Here is a 20521-nt window from a genome sequence, read left to right as displayed (position 1 = left end):
TGTAAGGCCTTTGACATGGTCCCCGACAACATCCTTCTCTCTAAATTGGAGAGATATGGATCTGATGGGTGGACTGTTTGGGGGATGAGGAACTGGTTGGATGGTCATACCCAGAGGGTAGTGGTCAATGGCTCAATGTCCAGATGGAGATCAGTGACGAGTGGTGTCCCTCAGGAGTCCGTACTGGGACCCGTACTCTTTAATATCTTCATCACAGAATCATTAAGGTTGGAAAGGACCTTCAGGATCATCAAGTCCAACCATTAGCCCAACACCACCATGTCCCCTAAACCATGTCCTAAAGTGCCACATCCACTTTGGAAGTATTTTTTGAATACTTCCAGAGATGGTGACTCCACCACCTCCCTGGGCAGCCTGTTCCAATGTTTGACCACTCTCTCAGTGAAGAAATTTTTCCTATTATCCAATCTAAACCTCCCCTAGTGCAACTTGAGGCCATTTTCTCTCGTCCTCTCACTAGTTACTTGGGAGAAGAGACCAACACCGTCGTCGCCACAACCCCCTTTCAGGTAGTTGTACCTGAAGGTCTCCCCTCAGCCTCCTCTTCTCCAGACTGAACAACCCCAGTTCACTCAGCCGCTCCTCATCAGACTTGTGCTCCAGACCCCTCACCATCTTTGTTGCCCTTCTTTGGACATGCTTGAGCACCTCAACATCCTTCTTGTAGTGAGGGGCCCAAGTACACAAGTACAACTTCAGGAAAAATCATTATCCACAAATACAGGACAATGTCCATGCCAGCCAGAGGTGGTTGATAATATTTGGCGGTGTTGGACCTTAGGTAAGGAAATATACCAGAGGCAATGATCTGGCATTTTATGTGCTTATATATGTTTATTTCTTTATGTGTATTTTTCTGTATGCTTATTTATTTATCTATATTCGCATCAGCTTTTTTCTGCTCCTGAGTGCAACACCTGTCAAAGCATTTTGGAATGAAGGCAAGCACTCAGCGCAGCTCCGTATTGCCTTCATTCATCCCCTGGCCATAGATTTCATTAGACTGAGTCCATTCCCATTGTCCCTGAAGTGAATGATTCTTCCACTACAGCAAATGGGAGCAGAACTGGGTTTGTTATAAATGGCTGAGGTTTCTTTGGAGTCAGAGCCGATAAACATGGCAGCACTACTCCAAGATTGAAGAGTGCCAGATTCATTAAAAAGCTGCTTCAACCGTTTTGCATACTGTACACAGCAAGGGTAAGTGTGACTTTGTTCTCATCTTCCTGGCTCATTAACCTTTGTTCACAAAGCATAAGTATTTGTCATATACGCACTCCTAAGGAGGGGCAGCTCCAGGTAGGTCTGAACTTAGAGGAAGGATCAGGTGTTTCTGCTGCTCCTGCCGTGACTTTCACTCCTGAGGGAAAGTACCCATGAAACAGTGGTACATGTGCATAAGCTAATGGGCGTAAACAGTTACAGCTACACGCTGAGCTGTGGCATTGTCGGGGGAAAGTCCCAGCTTTCACCGAGGGTCTAATTCTACTCACTCTGACATCAAGCAACAAACCGACAAAAATTGGACCAGTGATGAGAGCTTCTGAAAAAAATTAGTCAACAGATCACTTTAATGTTATTTGGCCCTTTCATTGATATGGACTCTGCGCCAGAAGGCTCAAGTAATCTCAAACATCAAAATCACAAAGTCTTATGGCTAGAAAGAAATTAGTCATCTATTTAAGGGCAGCAGAAGACCACTGTGCCCATTTTACCAGCAATAAAAGCAAAAGTAGCAAAGTATATGTGATATCTTTCTCAATTTGAGATAAAAAATCTTCCCCAAACTATGTATTTGTTAATGTGTTAGAACAACCAAAAAAGTAAAATGTAGTGTTCTTTTCTTTTTATGGAGCATAAATATGTGTGTACATTTGTATTCCAACAAAGAAATCTAAACTGTGATTAATTCAACAGGGTATACTAAACAAATCACTGCCTGTGTAAAAAGACAGTAAACAAAATGAATAGCGGTTTCCAAATAATGCATATGTTACAAAGGCCATGGATGCCAGACTGACACGTGGGACGTGGCAGTGAATTCACTATGCATACATTGCTACCGCTTGCCCCACAGCTGCCAACGTCCTAGATGTGATGGGGAATCCAGCGTTTCTGGACGCCTGCCTCCATGCCCTGAGGTCTCCTCCAGCACCCAGGAGCTGTGGAGCACGCTGTGGCTCAACACAGCTGTGTCACAGGGACACAGTCTATGCTTGTCCTCTGGCTGGGGACACGGCACCCATGGCAGTTTTAGGCACTTTTCAATTGCCTGTGTTTTTGAGCTGTCTGTTTGCCTACATTTCAGGTTAATCTTCACAGAGTAGCTTCTGCCAGCGCTGGTGCTGGGTTGGGAGTTGGGATCCCAGCTGTGTAACCCAGCTCCCTTTCAAACAGCTGGCTCCTTCTGGGGTGGGGAAGGGTTAGTTTTGTTCACAAAATTATACACCTGTGAAAACTTGAGAGCTAAAAGAGAAACAGAAGTCAAATTGCAATAATATAATCTTCCAAACCAGATAAGGGTTTGTGGAAGGACAAAACTCCCAGGGTTTTCTAATGTGTTACATCTTCTTTTGATTCAACAAAGGAAAAAAACCTGCAACAGCAGATGGCATTTATGCATTGTGCATGAAAGCTAACATTTCACATCTGTATAATTTTGAAATTAAATCTTGTCTAACAGGTCAGTAAGCGCAAATATCTCTGGCAGATTAATTTCTCCTGCCTTTTCCTCTCTCTCTGCTACTGTGATACTTTTATAACCAGCTGTATTTACTACTACAATCAGCTTTACACTGACAGAAGGATAACTGGCTGCAGTGGTATTACGGGCAAAGATGAACTTTGCCTTTAAACTCAGTGAAAAATCTCAGATAGGTCTAAGATAGGATCACTTATTTTTGATAACTAACAATTTACTTATAATTATAATTATATGGAAGGCTTAGTTCAGATTGTAGTGTGGAATTGTGCAAGAAACCATACCGACCAGGGAAAGAGAAAACCCTGGTAAGCACATCCTCAAATGCAGGCAAGCTGGGGGAGAAATGCTCCAGAATGTACAAATAGTCCAGGTACATTTCATAGCTATTATATGCTTATTTTGATCACAGCATAAACAACATGAAAATAAAATCCTTGAAACACCCACATACTTCCTTCCCTGGAATCAACGTTAGAAATCGTAAAAGGGTTAGCTCATTTTCCCCAAGTTCCACTACTCAAAGGGATGCTTCCATGGAGGACTTCAGGCAAAGATACTCCTACAGGGATGACTATAGCAGTGGCCTCCAAATGTTTTTGATCATGCACCCTATTCAGTAAAAAATTTCTGAGCACTCCCCCCCAAACATGTATATTTATTTATTATAAATTACATACCTGTACTACTGAAGTTCTACTGTTTTCTTCCCCACACCCCAATGGATTGCGTTGAACACCCCCACTTTGGAGACCACTGGACTATACATACAGAAGTACTCCCAGAGGAGATGCAGCTGTAGCACCACGGCTATGTCACATACCTGTGCAGGCAATCCATCCCTCTGAGTCCGTACAAGAGCAAGATCCTGTCAAGATAAGCCAAGTTGTCAGTCAGGATCAATTTTTTTCATACTTCTCTCTCTGAATTCTGTTGACTTGCTGTTTTGAAACTCATCACTCCTATAAGAAAAGGCCAAGATTTGTAAAATGTTCCAGACTTTCACAAAACAGCTGAAAAGTGCTATTGATTCCAGAATAACTTTTGCCATAAGTGACTGAATCAGGCTAAAAACTGAGTGAGGATCCCCCAAGTCCCACCCAGCTCCTCCACAGTGCCCTTGTGGACCTTTGCAAGCTAGAAAATACCTGCAGCATGACCCAATGGCCTTTGTGAGCCAGCATCATCCAGTTATTGACAGGGTGAATTATTTGTAAGGAAATAACCTTCCCAGAGTTTCCTTATCTGACTCTCTGGAGCTCTGTCCTCTGAAGTAACCCATACAAAACCACTCTGCTGTAATTTACTGTGTCCTGCTTATCTGGCACGTACTGCAGCTCCATGAAAAACGTGTGCTCTCACCCAAAGGTATATAAGCTCTGTAACTGCCCCACTTGGGCAGAGTCTGTCCGTCTGCTGCTCTGTGTCCTCTCCAGGAGCAATAGGCATGCATTGCTTCTGCTCTGATGCCACAAAAATCGTCTGCAGGCTCCCACGGCGTTGGGGGCTGCTGGGTCCCACCTTTTAAACGCAGGTCAGTGCAGAACCTTCCTCTTCAAGGACGGTTTTAACAGATAGTCTGGCACAGACGATGCTGCTGAAAACGCTCCAGAGGCTGTGGCAGCTGCCTTTGCTGTTGCCTTTGTTGGCTTGCCAACATTCAAGCGCTATTACAGTCTGTTGCCATCGAGTGGCAGACAAAGCCGCGTGCTGCATCAGTTACCATTGCCCATCACTGCAGTGCAGGTCAGGAGAGGAAAAAGGCAGAGAGCGAAACTGAACTCATGGCATGGTCAATTCAACATTTTGCTCCTGAAAATACTAACATGCTCCTGACAATTCATCTCATTATTGCAAACAACAACAACATTGGAAGCCAGAGTGTCCTTACAGACCTGTAAGCCTTCCTGTCTGGAAGGATTCAGTAATCCTAGCTTTCCACCCCTCTTTTTTCATGCCACAATTTCAGAAATGTGATTAAGACAGCCCAAAGGACATAGACATCATCACTCCTTTATTTTCTCGCGACTAGACTATCCTTATCTATCTGTTAACGGCAAGATTGTTTCTTGCCCAGTTAATACTGGTGCTTTTCAATATACTTCATATTTTTCTGGTTTTCCTGCAGTTCCCATGTCTTCAGAAGCAGTAAGTGCTGTTGGTATTTCAGGACAACACATATTTCATCTGGTAACACCCCCTTCATCTATGATTATCAACCCCATTCCTGCATACCATGCTTTCCTTTGAAGTCCAACTGCCCACGTTAACCTGCCGGTAAGAGACCTCTTCTGTAAATTGGTTTGTACCATGTATTACACCCCAGATGTGCCTGCACTTTGGAAGGATGAATTTATAGCTCTTTAGCTGTTGCCAAATGCCAGGCCCGTCTCTGTCTTCAAGGTGATGTCTTGCAAGGAAATGCCGTAGTCAATGCAGTGGCAAAGGGTGCAGCCTCTGTTTCTTTCATCTGTCTGTCCGCCCTCTTTCCCATTTTTTCCTCCCTTGTTGAACTGGCAGCTCTCCAAGATTCAACACTGGAAGAAGAAAGGACAGCATGGCCTCACTGGGGATGCCAACTATATCCCAAGTCTCTCTGGCACTTTCACAGCCACCGTCTGGTAATGCCTTGGGTCCTGTTACCTGCCCTTGCTCCTACAGCCCATTCAGTGGCCCAACCAGCAAAGGGGGGGATGATTGCAGATAACTGTGAGATTGGTTTGCTCTCAATTTTTCAACTATAGCCCAACAGTATTGTAGCAGCTGTCCAGTTTGTTTAGCACATAATATAGCACATCAGGAGAAAACAGGTATCGTGGTTTATTATAGCTAGCTGAAACCAGGACAACAGGTATAGTTCCACACCCTAAAGCAATTTGCAAATTGACTATATTCAAATGCCTCAGTGCTGTAATTTTGAGTACATCCTTGTCATTTTAGATACATTACCAGGATGGGTAGAGGGCTGTCCTTGTAAACATGCAGACACAACCCTTGTTGCAAAAAAGTCACTGAGAGAACTAATTCCTTAATTTGATGTTCCCCTAACACTAAATAACTATAGGAGGACCCATTCTACAGGATGAATAATGAACAAAATTTGTGCAGCCCTACAAACACAACCAAAGTGTCATGGGGTTGTAGAAAGGAAAAACTCCAATTTGAAAACCAATTTGGCAAAGGTTTGCTCAGAGACTGTCCTGAAATGGCCAGATGCATTACCTCTTGCATTGATCTATACAAGAAGCATTGTGAATAAAAAACATGGGGTGTCATCTCATTAGGTTTTAATACAGAGACTTGTGCAATTGCATTACACAGCACCTGTAATTCCCTGTAAGGGAGAGAAATTTCCCTTGCTGATGAAATAAGAAATGCCACAGCATTGTCTTATAGCAACCGTGCCACTTGAGTGCTCAGGGGACACCTTTGGTCAGCAGAGCTGGTGCTGGGGTATGATAAGGCACACATAAACTAATGTGCATAAACACTTGCAGCTAAATGCTAAGCTGTGATGTTTTAGGGGGAATATTCCAACTGTCAATGTGGGTCTAATTCTATTCATTCTGACATTAATAACAAACTGACAAAAATTGGACTGATGATGAGTGCTTCTGAAAAAAATTATTCAACAGATCATTTTAATGATATTATTTGATACTCTAATTGATATGGATCCTACAGCAGAAGCAGCAAAGTATGTATAATATCTTTCCCATCTCCATAATGGAAACCATATTGACCAGGGAAAGAGAACATCCTGATAAGTGCATCTTCAAATGCAGGCAAGCTGGAGGAGAAATGCTCCTGAATGTAGCAGTAGTCCAGGCACATTTCATATTCATTATATCTTTGACCTCAACATAAATTACATGAAAAATAAAAGGGGTAAATAGGAACAATCTTTGAAACACCCACATATTTGCTTAACTGAAATCACCATTAGGAATCATAAAAGGGGTTAACTTGTTTTCCCCGTTTCCGTACTCAAGGGGTGCTCCCAGAGGAGAATTGTAAGCAAAGATACTCCTACAGGGATGACTATAGCAGTGGCCTCCAAACTTTTTTGATCATGCACCCTGTTCAATAAAAAATTTTTGAGCACTCCGCCCCTCAATATAAATTTATTTATTTATAAATTACATACAAGTACTACTGCAGTCCTAATATCTTCTTCCTGCACCCCACTGGACTTTAGGAACACAAACACACCCAGGGGAGAGGCAGCTGTAGCACCACGGCTATGTCACATACCTGTGCAGTCAATCCACCCCTGCAAGTCAAACAAGAAACAGTCAAGATAACCCAAGTTCTCTATCGGGACCAATTTTTTTCCATACTTCTTCCTCTCTGTCTCCTGTTGACAGGATTTCATAGCACCAAGAGATGGCAAAGGTACTTGTATGGAAAGCTACACAGACATGAAGCTTTGAAATACAGCACTCCTGTAAGACAGTGCCAAGATTTGTAAAATGTTCTAAACATTTGCAAAACATCTGGGAAGTGGTACTAATATTGAAAGAACTTTTCCCTCAAATGACTGCATCAGGTTAAAAATTGAAGAAGGATCCCAGAAGTCGCAGCTGGCTTTTGATTTAATAAATGCATAGCTTAAAATTAGGCATGTTGTCAAGTGTCTGAATCAAGGTCCTGCTGCTCAGCAGTATCAAATATTCAACCAATCTCAACTTAGGGCAAAAAAATAAATATTTGAAAAATGTCATCCTTCTTTTAGGTGTGTGCTTCCTGGAACTAAAAATGCCTTCATTTAACTTACTTTACTTTTATGGGATCCAAGATACTCTGGTCATAAAAGCATTTTCCATGCAGGACATAGAAGAGAAAACAGGAGCATAACACCACTCAATCAGCTGGAAGCTTTTATTAGGAAGTTAGTTAGTTTTTGTGATTTGGCTTGAGAAAAATTCCTCTCTCCCTACAGCTGCATGGTTTGTTTGGCTAACTAATACCAATTAAAAAGCAAAATAACTGGGTTTTACTATCATCATTACTATTTTCATAATTGCCATTGTAGTTATTACTGTTTACCTCTCCTTTTCCTCTGTCACGACCCTATAAAGCCATTCCTGTGCCTTAGTATTTATTTACTGCTGTTTCCAAAGAGATCTGAACCATTGTCCATCTTCCAAAATGGCTTAAAGTTGGAAGAGACCTGAAATGATAATCTGTGCCCTCCCATTTCCAAGACAAATTCAGCTGCACTTAACAACTCCCACAGAAATGTGTTTAACCTCTCCAAGTGAGGTATATAATTAACATCAAAACCAGCTTTTAAAAATGAAGAGGAAAAGGAGGAGGACACACTATGGGACTGTAATTTTGTTTTTTAATCCCTACTGGGTATGTTTAGATTATGTATCAATTTGAGTAACAAATATTAAGAAAAAAATGAGGATGCAAAGATTTCTAATATGGCTGCCTTACATTTCATTTTGGGTTTTAGTGGGTTACTTGATTTTAAAAGCTGATATCCAGCTAAAGTGAATTTAAATCTATAAGGAGTCCAGCTGCAGGCTATAAGAACTATTGGAAGTTAAGTGGCTTTGAAAATCAAGGCCAGAATCCTGATGATACAACCGGGTATTTTGGTGCTAAATTCCATATTTCTACTTTTTGAAAATTAGTTAGTTAGTTAGTTAGCACTTCTCCCTTAATTCAAAGTGAAAATCTCAGAGTACACAGTACCACTCCAACTGGAAGCCTAAGGAAACCTACCTGCTTTGCCAAAACTTGCTGCTCAAACAGCCTGCACCACGGCTCTTAGCCAGCCTTCCAGACACCACTCGGAAAATGTCCCCATCAGGGGCAAAGTTCAGGCGAATGTTGGGAGCTTCAGGTTACCTGTAGACATCCGTGGTACTGGTACTAATTTAAATCTATAAGGAGTCCAGCTGTGGGCTGCGAGTCCAGCTGGTGTTCGTCAGGTACTAGTGTTTCAGTTTTCATCTCTTCAGGACACTATACTACAGTGCTGTCTTCTAATATGTGTCAGTAATATATATGTGCTATGTATAAATTACATATGGAATATATTGTACTACTGTAATAGTACCTCATGATTAGACAGACTTCACATCAAAGCTTTCAGGCAAAACATTATTGCGTATTATTGCTCCTCTCTGGGGCCCACTCAGAAGAGACACATACCTATTTGCAGCTCATGAATGAGTTAATGAAGAACAAAAAGGTAATGCAGTTAAGTACTGACCATCCCAATGAAATGAAAGGGAAAGAATGAGAACCAAATGTACTGTCCTCAGAAAATAATTTGATGGGCTTTGAATGCCCTTCAGGAAGTCTAAGTCCTCAGTGAGCAGTTACGGCAGTCACAGATAGTGACACTGATACACTCTCTGGGATAGAAAATGTGTCTATATATTCATAGACAAGTTAGAAGTGTTACATGGAAGCTGGAACACAAGAAGATTTTGAGGAACTGCTCTGATGTGATTTCATCCAGAAAGGGGCAGAACATTCCCGACCATAGGGAGGGACTATGTTTTGATGAAAAGAACTTCCCCCCATTTAGAATAGTGTTAAGGAAGGCAGTGTCGCGGAAGTGCCAGACCAACAAAATATGCTAAAAAAAGTTCAACAAGGTCAGGAAAAAGATAAAATTATCAAACTGAACAGGGTTCTTATACTGCAAACATGATGGCAGACACAACTTATTTACAGGTTCAGGATGTCAGTTGGGATCTAACGCTAACCATGGATGTGAGACTGAATATAAACGTAAAATGATGACACTTATGATGACATGCATAACACTCACCTGTAAGGTGAGGACCCTCAGTCCCAGGAAGTTCTTTCAGACAGTGTCCCAATCTAAAGGAGATCTCTGGGCCACAGATCCGTTGCTCCCAGGAGAACCACTCAAGGTGGTCTCTGGCAGGGCCGCATTTATAGCCTGGGTGATCTGAGCTGTAGTCATCTGTTGGTCACGACCATTGGTTGAGGGGTCTCCGAGGTGCATGGACTGGCTGAGAGGGTCTCTAGCAGGCTCAGATATTGGGGGTACGTTGCTGGGGGTTCTCTGCGCACATACCTGGCAGCACATGCTCCTCCCACCGAAACGAGCTGCCATGCCCCCTGTGCCCTGCTGTTAGATCCGGGGGGAGCAGGGTGTGCACTGCTGCCACAGGCAGGTCTGAGCCCTTCCTGAGGCATTTCCAAGCATCCCTGGTGCTACGTTTGAATTAAGTCTTGCCTGATCTGCCATGTCCCTGTTGTCCTTGTGTAAGAGATGAGTAAAGTAAGTAACTTACCGTACCAAAGCATGTTTGTTTTCCATTCTCTTCTGTTCCCACCACAGTGATCAAAGTCACCAGTAATTCATATCCAATGGAAATTTCATCGGATTTATAACAAAACTAAACTTCTTCTGAAAAAATGCAGACCTTAAGTACTCCAGAAGGCCATTTTCAAATCATATAACTTCTCAGAAATGAGAATTTGATCTTATTACATCCACTGCCAGCAAAAGGGAAAGATGATAAAATGAAATAATTGAGTATGTAGTCCTTATCTGAGGCCAGTGTTCCCATCTTGGTGCTATGTCTCCTTCAGTCAAAATTGAGGTCACTGTCCCACCTTCCTTAACTTCCAGCCCACATAGGTGCTGTGTGGCACAGAGTTGTCTTCTGATACTTGCAATTTGTTAGGATTCAGTTTAACCACAGATAGCAGTAGTGTTTATGCACAAAAGTGATTTTAGGAAAGCTTACTTGGGAATGATTATTGTGTGAGTGAACACCTACACAGCTAAGGTTTTATATCCAAAACCAGTGCCCTAGGTTAGTTTGTACTGGTTATTAATATTTTTCTCATTACACTGATTTAGACACGAATTAGTGCAGCCCCCAGATTGCATTGCCGAATCGAAATGAGTAATGTGGTGAATGCTCCTGTGCCCTGCAGAAGGGTAAAGCCAGAGGAATCTACCATTTTGACCACGAATATGCACTGCTCTGTAGTCCCTGTCATCCCCAGATGACTTCTTCCCAATTCTCCACATAAAAAAATGATAAAACACAGTCCTGGACAAAAGACTTCGTGGCTCAAAAGAAGATGAACTGGGAAAGAGAGGCTTAGGAAGCTGAAGTTGTTTTACAATTTTCATGATCAACACGTTGGAAGTCCATTCCCGTATCCAAAAGAATAGGTCAGAGTTTCTAACGGCAGAGTATGAAGGCTTATTTGCTGAGCGAAGTAAGTCCTCCAAACCAAGTGTTAATTACTGAGCTAAAAGTCTGGTCTTCGGACTTGGCTGTGCCTGGCTTGCCCACTGGCTGGTATTTATCAGATTCCTTCTTACCAGATTCCTGGTAGGGAGAGGGATGTTTCCTGGTTAGCTCTTGCGACAGCTGCCCTTTTCAGCAGGAGAGCTGTCAGCATGGTGCTGAAAGAGGCAGGCAGCCTCGCAGCCAAAGCGCGACAGAACTGTGTGCGTGGGGTCCGCCTGTCCTGCCCTGCCCTGCCCTGCCCGTCCATCTGTCCGTCCACTGCCGGGAGCTCTTGGGGAAAGAATCTCTTTCCCTGATGGCCCTTGTGGGCTAGGAGCCGGCTCCAGAGTCAGGCCTGGAACCAGGCGCCCTGCCCATTCGTGTGGGTGGGGTCCCACCCGCTGGGCGCACAGGAGAGCCTTGCAATAGGGGACCCGCTGTCCCGGGGCGGGCTGAAGACAAAAGGCTGGCTCAGCTGCCGGGCGCTCTGCCTTGCCACAGGCGGCAGCCAGCGCTCGCCCTCTCCACGCAGTGACTCCCGGGCTCCCGGGGCTCAGCTGCGATGCCCGCTCGGTCCGGGGACTCGGTCCTACCGGGCTTCCCCATTGGCTGATGTGCAGTCTTCTCGCTGCAGATTAGTGGGGGCACGAGGGCCCACGAGCCGCCACACGGAGCGGCGGGCTGGCCTCGGCAGCGCCTCCAGGAACTGCTGGCCTGAGCCAGGCTTTGGGGCGTTGCGGGCCCGCCTCCCCGAGCACAGAGCCGAGGCCCTTTCTTCTGTGTCCTTCAGCAGGGGGGAGAAGACGAGGCTGTTGGAGCGCCGTGTGAAGGCCCAGGGACTGGCAGCCACGCCAAGAAGCTGCGAGCAGCCCCGCAGAGTCCAGCGGCAGGGGCCTTAGCTGTCGCGGCAGCCGCCCTTTTCAGCAGGAGAGCTGTCAGCAGCGGGTGGCGGGGGCGAGGAGTGCCTCTGCGATGGGGAACGTGCCAAATAAAGGCTGCTGGTGCCTGTGCCCAGCTGGAGCGAGCATGCTGTGCCGTGTTTCTGTGTGGCCAAGGGGACGGGAGGGGCGTCCTGCAGCCCCCTGGGCGGAGGGGTTTCCAGGCAAACGGGCCAGCCAAGGGGCCTGGTGCTGCCAGCCAGTCGCCGCGGGCCACACGGCCAGAAGGGCGGTGACCCTTGCAGGGCACGCGGCACGGGGGCTGCTGGGAGCTGGGGCTGGTGCTGTGGCCTTGCTGGGGGGAGCGTGTGTTGTCCGTGTACCACTGTTGTCCTGGGGTGGCCAGCGGAGACCCCACGTTACGGAAGGCTTTGTCGTCCTGTTAGCACAGCGGCCTGCACTGGAGTAGCGCCTGGGAAGGCAGCACTGACAGGGAAGGCTCTCGTTAACGCTTCCCAAGGGACCAGGCTGTCGTGAGCAGGAGCGTGCTGCTCCCGCTGCCGGGCACGGGGAGCTGCTGGCACGTTTTCTAGCGGCGAAGGAAAAGGGAGAGATGAAGAAAGAGTAAGAGTGTGCCGGCTCCTGCGAGGCCAGGGAAAGCTTTGGGCGGCTGCGAGCCCTGGAGGTGTCCGGGCTTCCCTGGGCTAGGCAGCCTGGCATCCTGCAGCTCCTCGTGATGCAGGAATGACGGGGCCTAGAGGCGGCCGCTGGGGAGTGCCCGCAGCTGCGGCCCCAGGCCAACACATGACGCGTCTCCCCAGGGCAGGGCTGTGGCTACAAAAGGCAGCGGGGGCCGCGTGTGTGACTGCGTGCGTCCGCGTGTGCAGCTCCGGGGTGCCCAACGCAAGGAGGACAGGGATCTGTTGGGGCGAGTCCAGAGGAGGGCCACGAAGACCATCAGAGGGCTGGAGCCCCTCTCCTACGAAGACAGGCTGAGAGAGCTGGGGTTGTTCATCCCAGGCAAGAGAAAGCTCTGGGGAGTCCTTACAGCAGCCTTCCGGTACCTGAAGGGGGCCTGCAAGAAAGCTGGAGGGGGACTTTTTATAAGGGCAGGTAGCGATAGGGCGAGGGGGAATGGCTTGAAACTGAGAGGGTAAATTTCGATGAGTCCTGAGGCAGAAAATCTTCACTACGAGGGTGGTGAGACAGTGGAAGAGGTTGCCCAAAGAAGCTGTGGATGCCCCGTGGCTGGAAGCGCTCAAGACCGGCTTGGTCGGGCCTCTGAGCAACGTGGTGTAGCGGAAGGCGTCCCTGCCCACGGCAGGGGCCTTGGAACTAGATGACCTTTAGGGCGCCTTCCAACCCGACCCATTCTAGGATTCCATGAGAGACGCAGGGGAAGCATCAGCCTCCGGTGCCCAGTGGGGCTGCCCCGCCCATGCTGGGGCAAAACAAGGGTGGGGCTGTGAGGTGGCGGGTCCCACGGCGCGGCGTCACAATGGGACACCCGCATCACAGCGACAACTCTCTCTGCTCGCTGTGGCCCCGGCCACACTCCCCCGGCGAGGCCTGGGCAACGCCAGGGCTGCTCTCGCCAGCGCTCTGCTCTGCAGGAGCTGCCCTGCCGCCAGGAGGAGGCGAGGGGAGGCTGCGGGAGAGCGTTGGAGACGTCGCTTGGGGAAGCGGCGAGGAGGAGGAGGAAGAGGAGGAGAGGAGCAGAGGCATTTTGTAGCAGGAGCAGCACCTCTTTCCCAGCTGCTGCAGTGCAGGGGGGCAGCGAGGATGAAGTACCTGCTCTTTAACCCCTTGGAGCCTGAGCAGCTTCCAACCCTGAAGGAGCTCACCACCCACGGTAAGGCCCTGGGGAGCCCTTGCAGGAGTGCTGTCAGAGCCACGACCAAGTGGAGACGAGCTGTGGAAGCCCTGAGGCTGGGGCTGTAGCGGGGCTCTTTGGGAAGGGACCGGCGGCTGCAAGGAGAGGCCTGCCTGCTGGTGCCTTGGGGCTCGGCGCTGGCTTTGACAGGCCTCTTGCCTCTTGCCGCTGCCCGCGTGAAAGGGTGCGATCCCCTTCCCCAGAACACTACGGGTGCCTGCCTTTCCTCCCCAGGCCCGTCCTGGGCATGCGGGGCGGTCTTCTTGGAGGCTGGGGGCGGTCAAGAACGCAGCTGGGCAGCCTCGGCGGCGCGGGTGTTTGCTGAGGGCCAGGCGGGGCTGGAGCTCACTCCGCTGTCGCCTCCGTGGGGCGGGAGGGGGCTGCTGGATGGTTGGGCGTTGCTGACTCGGGGCATGGCGTTTTTTCTTCCCTTTGCTTTCCAGAAATCTGCAAAGTCTGGGCTGGCGCATCCAAGTACATCCGGAGCCAGCTCTTGCAGAAGAGGGTGAGCCTTGCCTCCTGCTTGTGGCCCATCCTGCCCCGCTGGACCTCCGGAGCGGGCGGGGCGCACGGCACCATCCCCAGGGCCACGCGAGTCACGCGGCAGCCTTGCTGCCCCTGCACAGGACTGCCAATGCTCCCTCTTTCTTGCTTGCGTTTTCAGGCGGTGGAGATCGGAGTTGGGACGTTTGCCATGGTCCCAGTGTGTGCCACGGTGGGAGAGGGCGAGGTTTTGCCTGTTGAGAGACCCGTCTTCAAGCCGTGCGGGTTGCTGAAGAAATTTTACAAGCTCAAGTGTGCGAAGACCAAGATTCCTGGTAAGAAGAGGGATGGATCCCCTGCACAGCCCTTGCATTTGGCGTGGTGCCGACACCTCTGTGACGTGGCCTGAGCAAAGGCGCTTCCAACCTGGAGAGCGCCGAGCGTGGGCACGCGTACGGCAGACCAGCACCCTGCCCCCCCCGGGGGCCAGCCCCACCTCCCCGGCTCGCCCCGCGCTCCAACGGGCTGCTCGCAGCAGGAGGCAAAGCTTGTCTTTCCCTTCTCCTGTCCACCAGGTCCGTTCTGGGGGCGCGGCCGAAGCGGAAAGGGGAGCGCTCTCTGGCAGAGCGTTGCCCGAGGGCTGGGCGCTGATGGCACCTGGTCTCAGAGCCGGCGGAACTGCGGTGGGAGTGACGTGGTCGCCTCGCGCTTCTTTCCTAGACGAGACACCATCCGTTCCGCTGGACTTTGAGCAGATTGCCGCGGACATCCACTTCCGCCGAGAAGTCGTGGAGGAGTGCATACACGAGACCCTGCTTTTCTTCGCTGGGGCCCTCCGAGACAAGAAGGAGGTGGAGTTCTCCTTCAAGGGCATTGGCATCCTTGCGGTGCGAAGAAAAGAGGTCAGCATGACCTTCTTGGATGAGTGCCTGCTGGAGCTGGATGCGACCGGCAACATGCTGGCAGCTCTTCTCGAGGTGAGCTCGTCCTTTCTGCGGGGCTCCTCCTCGTGCCTCTTTGGCAACGCTGCCAAAGCTCTCTCCAGCTGCTTCCCCTTGGCTGCCGCCACCTGCCTCGCCACGTGGCCTAGACGACAGGCTCTACGATGGGCCATGCCAAGTCTCGGCAGCGCCTCGGCCCGTTCGAGGGAAGGGTTAATGAGATCAAGGGAGAAGGTGGCGGCGCGGCTTTGTGAGAGGCAGCCTTTGTGTCCTGGAGCAGTGAGAAGCTTTGCCGCCTTTGTGAGCAAGCGGCACGTGTCCTGGGTGTCTGCTGACGTGTCTCCGTCCCCTTGCAGGACTCGAAGATGAGGGCTATCGTGGCCTTCCCGGGCAAACACGATTTTCATCGGCTCAGTCGAGACGGGGTCGTCACGCTGCCAAGGTGAGCGGGATGGCTTCTGCGGGCCCTGGCTGGTCAAGGGAGCGGCTGCTCAGCTCCTGCTGTGGCGGTACTCTCTTGCCGAGGCTCCTCTCCCACCAACCTTAGGCCAGAGCAGCTCTCTCCCGGGAGAGCTTCCCGGTCCGCCCGCCGCTGGCTCCTGCTTGGCTTGCAGAGGGCAGAGGAAGCAGCCAGTCCGCTCTCGGGGTGCCCTCAGAGAGTGCAAGAGGCGGGAGGGTTTTGTGGGGGCACCAAGGAGGCCTTGTGCTAGGATCATCAGCTTTCTGGCAGGAAGGCGAGGGAAGCACCGGCAAAGGCGCACGGAGACCGTGGGGCCGGCCCTGCAGGTGCCACAGAGGGTTGCGTCCCCCAGGGGCTTGGCAGGGGCTGCCAGAGGTGCCTGGCAGCAGCTTCTTAGCATCAGCCCCCAAGGCAGCGTGGAGCCCTCTTGCCCATCAGGTGCCTTCTTGTTTCCAGGTTTGCCGTTGAGACCCCACACCAAGCGTCGGCCCCTGCGATTTCTGTGAAGCCCAGGAGAGAGTTGGCACCTTGGGGCGGGGGTGCCCGCAGAGGTAATGTGCCAGCCGAGTGCTGGCAGGGGCCTGTGGGCGCTCCTCTCTGGCCCGCAGGCTCCCAACAACGCTGTTGTGCTGTTCTCTTGCCTTTCCGCTTGCAGTGAGCGTGCTGGATCCGGTGTTCCTGGCTCAGCGGAGGGTTTCCCTAGCCAGGCATCTGGAGAAGGCAGCCGAGGAGGCTAGAGCCAGGCAGGTGGCGAGGGCAGCCGAGCAGGCTACAGCTGAGGAAGCTGGCCGAGCCAGGTGAGCCTCCTGGAGGAGCGGTGTGGCTGGGGGAGCGGGGGCGCACCGTGCCCTTGCTGTCATGCGCAGCAGACGTTTCCCGTGGCTGGGGAAGGCGCGTGCCTGTGCCGATGCCGAAAGGCCTTGGCAACGTTGCCCCGCGGGACGTGTGGCCGTCCCTCTGATCCACCTGGTGGTGCCGGAGCTGGGGGGCAGGCTGCGAGCCTGGCCCCGAGCAGCCAGCTCAGCCTGGGCTCCCACAAGCTCAGCCTGCCGTGCCTCTGTAGATTCCTGCCGGTCATCCAGGAGAAGTCCCAGGAGGAACTGAGGCTGCCCAGACCTCCATCTCAGCCGCGGCTGGAGCTCCCTGCGTGTGTTCCACATCCCCCAGGAAAGGTACGCCCTAGGGATTTGCCAGCCCCGTGTCACGTTTCGGGCCCTGGGCTGGGGCAGAAGAGGCGGGCAGCAGGAGCTGCCCACCGTCCCTGCCCTCCTGCCCAGCCCAGGCCATAGGAGACTAACGCTGCCTGTGTTGTGTGTGTGTGGCCACCAGGGAAGGAGGTCCCTCCGCGCTGAGAGGGAAGAAAAACGGCTCCGGCTGCTGATGGCATCCAGGCGCCAAGAGGTGGAAGCGGAACTGCGGCGCCAACATGATGCCAACAGAGCGGGGCACAACGTGGAGCGAGGCCAGGTCTGGCGTGCACTTCACTTCACTCTTCCTGGGGGAAAAGAGCCTCTCCCTTCCCCGCTGCCTGGGGAGGGGAGGCAGGGAGGGTCTGCCGGCACGGGCACGGCAGCGGTGCTGTGGCCAGTTGGCCAGGCAGGGCTCTTCTGTCTGCCCGCTGCCCTGCACGTTGCCCTGCGGGAGGAGCTGGCCCCAGGCCCCAGGCCAAAGCGCGCAGTTGGCTGTGGCACGAGGGGCCGGTCTAGTGCTGCCATGCCTCCCTGCGAGGGGTCAGCAGCACTGGCTTGAAGGCGAAGGCAAGCCTGTGCGAGTCGCGTGCCTCGGCTGAAGCCTCGGGGGCAGCCCCGGCTACTGGTGGCAGTGCTTTAGGAGAGTCTCTTCTGCCTTTACAGAGCCCCTGCCGCTATATCTTTGAGGATCCCCATCGCCCTCCCCACCTCCTGAGAAAGGCCTACGCCGAGAAGCTGATGAAGGAGAGGCTACAGGAGAAGGAGAGGTGCCAAAGCCCTGCAAGGCAGAGGGCACCGGAGGGGCGGGCAGAGCTGCAGCTCCCAGGGAGAGCACGGGAAGAGTAAGTGTGTGCCGGCTCCTGCAGAGGCCGGGGAAAGCTTTGGGCAGCTGTGAGTCCTGGAGGTGTCCGGGCTTCCCGGGGCTAGGCAGCCTGGCATCCTGCAGCTCCTCGTGATGCAGGAATGTCGGGGCCTAGAGGTGGCTGCCGGGGGCCTCCCTGCGCCTGCGGCCCCAGGCCAACATATGACGCGTCTCCCCAGGGCAGGGCTGCGGCTACAAACGGCAGTGGGGGCCGTGTGTGTGACTGTGTGCACGTGCAGGCGCAGGGTGCTGAAAGAGGCAGGCAGCCTCGCAGCCAAAGCGCGACAGAACTGTGTGCGTGGGGTCCGCCTGTCCTGCCCTGCCCTGCCCTGCCCGTCCATCTGTCCGTCCACTGCCGGGAGCTCTTGGGGAAAGAATCTCTTTCCCTGATGGCCCTTGTGGGCTAGGAGCCGGCTCCAGAGTCAGGCCTGGAACCAGGCGCCCTGCCCATTCGTGTGGGTGGGGTCCCACCCGCTGGGCGCACAGGAGAGCCTTGCAATAGGGGACCCGCTGTCCCGGGGCGGGCTGAAGACAAAAGGCTGGCTCAGCTGCCGGGCGCTCTGCCTTGCCACAGGCGGCAGCCAGCGCTCGCCCTCTCCACGCAGTGACTCCCGGGCTCCCGGGGCTCAGCTGCGATGCCCGCTCGGTCCGGGGACTCGGTCCTACCGGGCTTCCCCATTGGCTGATGTGCAGTCTTCTCGCTGCAGATTAGTGGGGGCACGAGGGCCCACGAGCCGCCACACGGAGCGGCGGGCTGGCCTCGGCAGCGCCTCCAGGAACTGCTGGCCTGAGCCAGGCTTTGGGGCGTTGCGGGCCCGCCTCCCCGAGCACAGAGCCGAGGCCCTTTCTTCTGTGTCCTTCAGCAGGGGGGAGAAGACGAGGCTGTTGGAGCGCCGTGTGAAGGCCCAGGGACTGGCAGCCACGCCAAGAAGCTGCGAGCAGCCCCGCAGAGTCCAGCGGCAGGGGCCTTAGCTGTCGCGGCAGCCGCCCTTTTCAGCAGGAGAGCTGTCAGCAGCGGGTGGCGGGGGCGAGGAGTGCCTCTGCGATGGGGAACGTGCCAAATAAAGGCTGCTGGTGCCTGTGCCCAGCTGGAGCGAGCATGCTGTGCCGTGTTTCTGTGTGGCCAAGGGGACGGGAGGGGCGTCCTGCAGCCCCCTGGGCGGAGGGGTTTCCAGGCAAACGGGCCAGCCAAGGGGCCTGGTGCTGCCAGCCAGTCGCCGCGGGCCACACGGCCAGAAGGGCGGTGACCCTTGCAGGGCACGCGGCACGGGGGCTGCTGGGAGCTGGGGCTGGTGCTGTGGCCTTGCTGGGGGGAGCGTGTGTTGTCCGTGTACCACTGTTGTCCTGGGGTGGCCAGCGGAGACCCCACGTTACGGAAGGCTTTGTCGTCCTGTTAGCACAGCGGCCTGCACTGGAGTAGCGCCTGGGAAGGCAGCACTGACAGGGAAGGCTCTCGTTAACGCTTCCCAAGGGACCAGGCTGTCGTGAGCAGGAGCGTGCTGCTCCCGCTGCCGGGCACGGGGAGCTGCTGGCACGTTTTCTAGCGGCGAAGGAAAAGGGAGAGATGAAGAAAGAGTAAGAGTGTGCCGGCTCCTGCGAGGCCAGGGAAAGCTTTGGGCGGCTGCGAGCCCTGGAGGTGTCCGGGCTTCCCTGGGCTAGGCAGCCTGGCATCCTGCAGCTCCTCGTGATGCAGGAATGACGGGGCCTAGAGGCGGCCGCTGGGGAGTGCCCGCAGCTGCGGCCCCAGGCCAACACATGACGCGTCTCCCCAGGGCAGGGCTGTGGCTACAAAAGGCAGCGGGGGCCGCGTGTGTGACTGCGTGCGTCCGCGTGTGCAGCTCCGGGGTGCCCAACGCAAGGAGGACAGGGATCTGTTGGGACGAGTCCAGAGGAGGGCCACGAAGACCATCAGAGGGCTGGAGCCCCTCTCCTACGAAGACAGGCTGAGAGAGCTGGGGTTGTTCATCCCAGGCAAGAGAAAGCTCTGGGGAGTCCTTACAGCAGCCTTCCGGTACCTGAAGGGGGCCTGCAAGAAAGCTGGAGGGGGACTTTTTATAAGGGCAGGTAGCGATAGGGCGAGGGGGAATGGCTTGAAACTGAGAGGGTAAATTTCGATGAGTCCTGAGGCAGAAAATCTTCACTACGAGGGTGGTGAGACAGTGGAAGAGGTTGCCCAAAGAAGCTGTGGATGCCCCGTGGCTGGAAGCGCTCAAGACCGGCTTGGTCGGGCCTCTGAGCAACGTGGTGTAGCGGAAGGCGTCCCTGCCCACGGCAGGGGCCTTGGAACTAGATGACCTTTAGGGCGCCTTCCAACCCGACCCATTCTAGGATTCCATGAGAGACGCAGGGGAAGCATCAGCCTCCGGTGCCCAGTGGGGCTGCCCCGCCCATGCTGGGGCAAAACAAGGGTGGGGCTGTGAGGTGGCGGGTCCCACGGCGCGGCGTCACAATGGGACACCCGCATCACAGCGACAACTCTCTCTGCTCGCTGTGGCCCCGGCCACACTCCCCCGGCGAGGCCTGGGCAACGCCAGGGCTGCTCTCGCCAGCGCTCTGCTCTGCAGGAGCTGCCCTGCCGCCAGGAGGAGGCGAGGGGAGGCTGCGGGAGAGCGTTGGAGACGTCGCTTGGGGAAGCGGCGAGGAGGAGGAGGAAGAGGAGGAGAGGAGCAGAGGCGTTTTGTAGCAGGAGCAGCACCTCTTTCCCAGCTGCTGCAGTGCAGGGGGGCAGCGAGGATGAAGTACCTGCTCTTTAACCCCTTGGAGCCTGAGCAGCTTCCAACCCTGAAGGAGCTCACCACCCACGGTAAGGCCCTGGGGAGCCCTTGCAGGAGTGCTGTCAGAGCCACGACCAAGTGGAGACGAGCTG

Source organism: Phaethon aethereus (genome assembly GCF_964289735.1).
Source record: "Phaethon aethereus genome assembly, chromosome: Z".
NCBI classification, from domain to species: Eukaryota; Metazoa; Chordata; class Aves; order Phaethontiformes; family Phaethontidae; genus Phaethon; species Phaethon aethereus.
The sequence above is the reverse complement of the archived record's forward strand: the minus strand, read 5'-3'. Positions refer to the sequence as shown.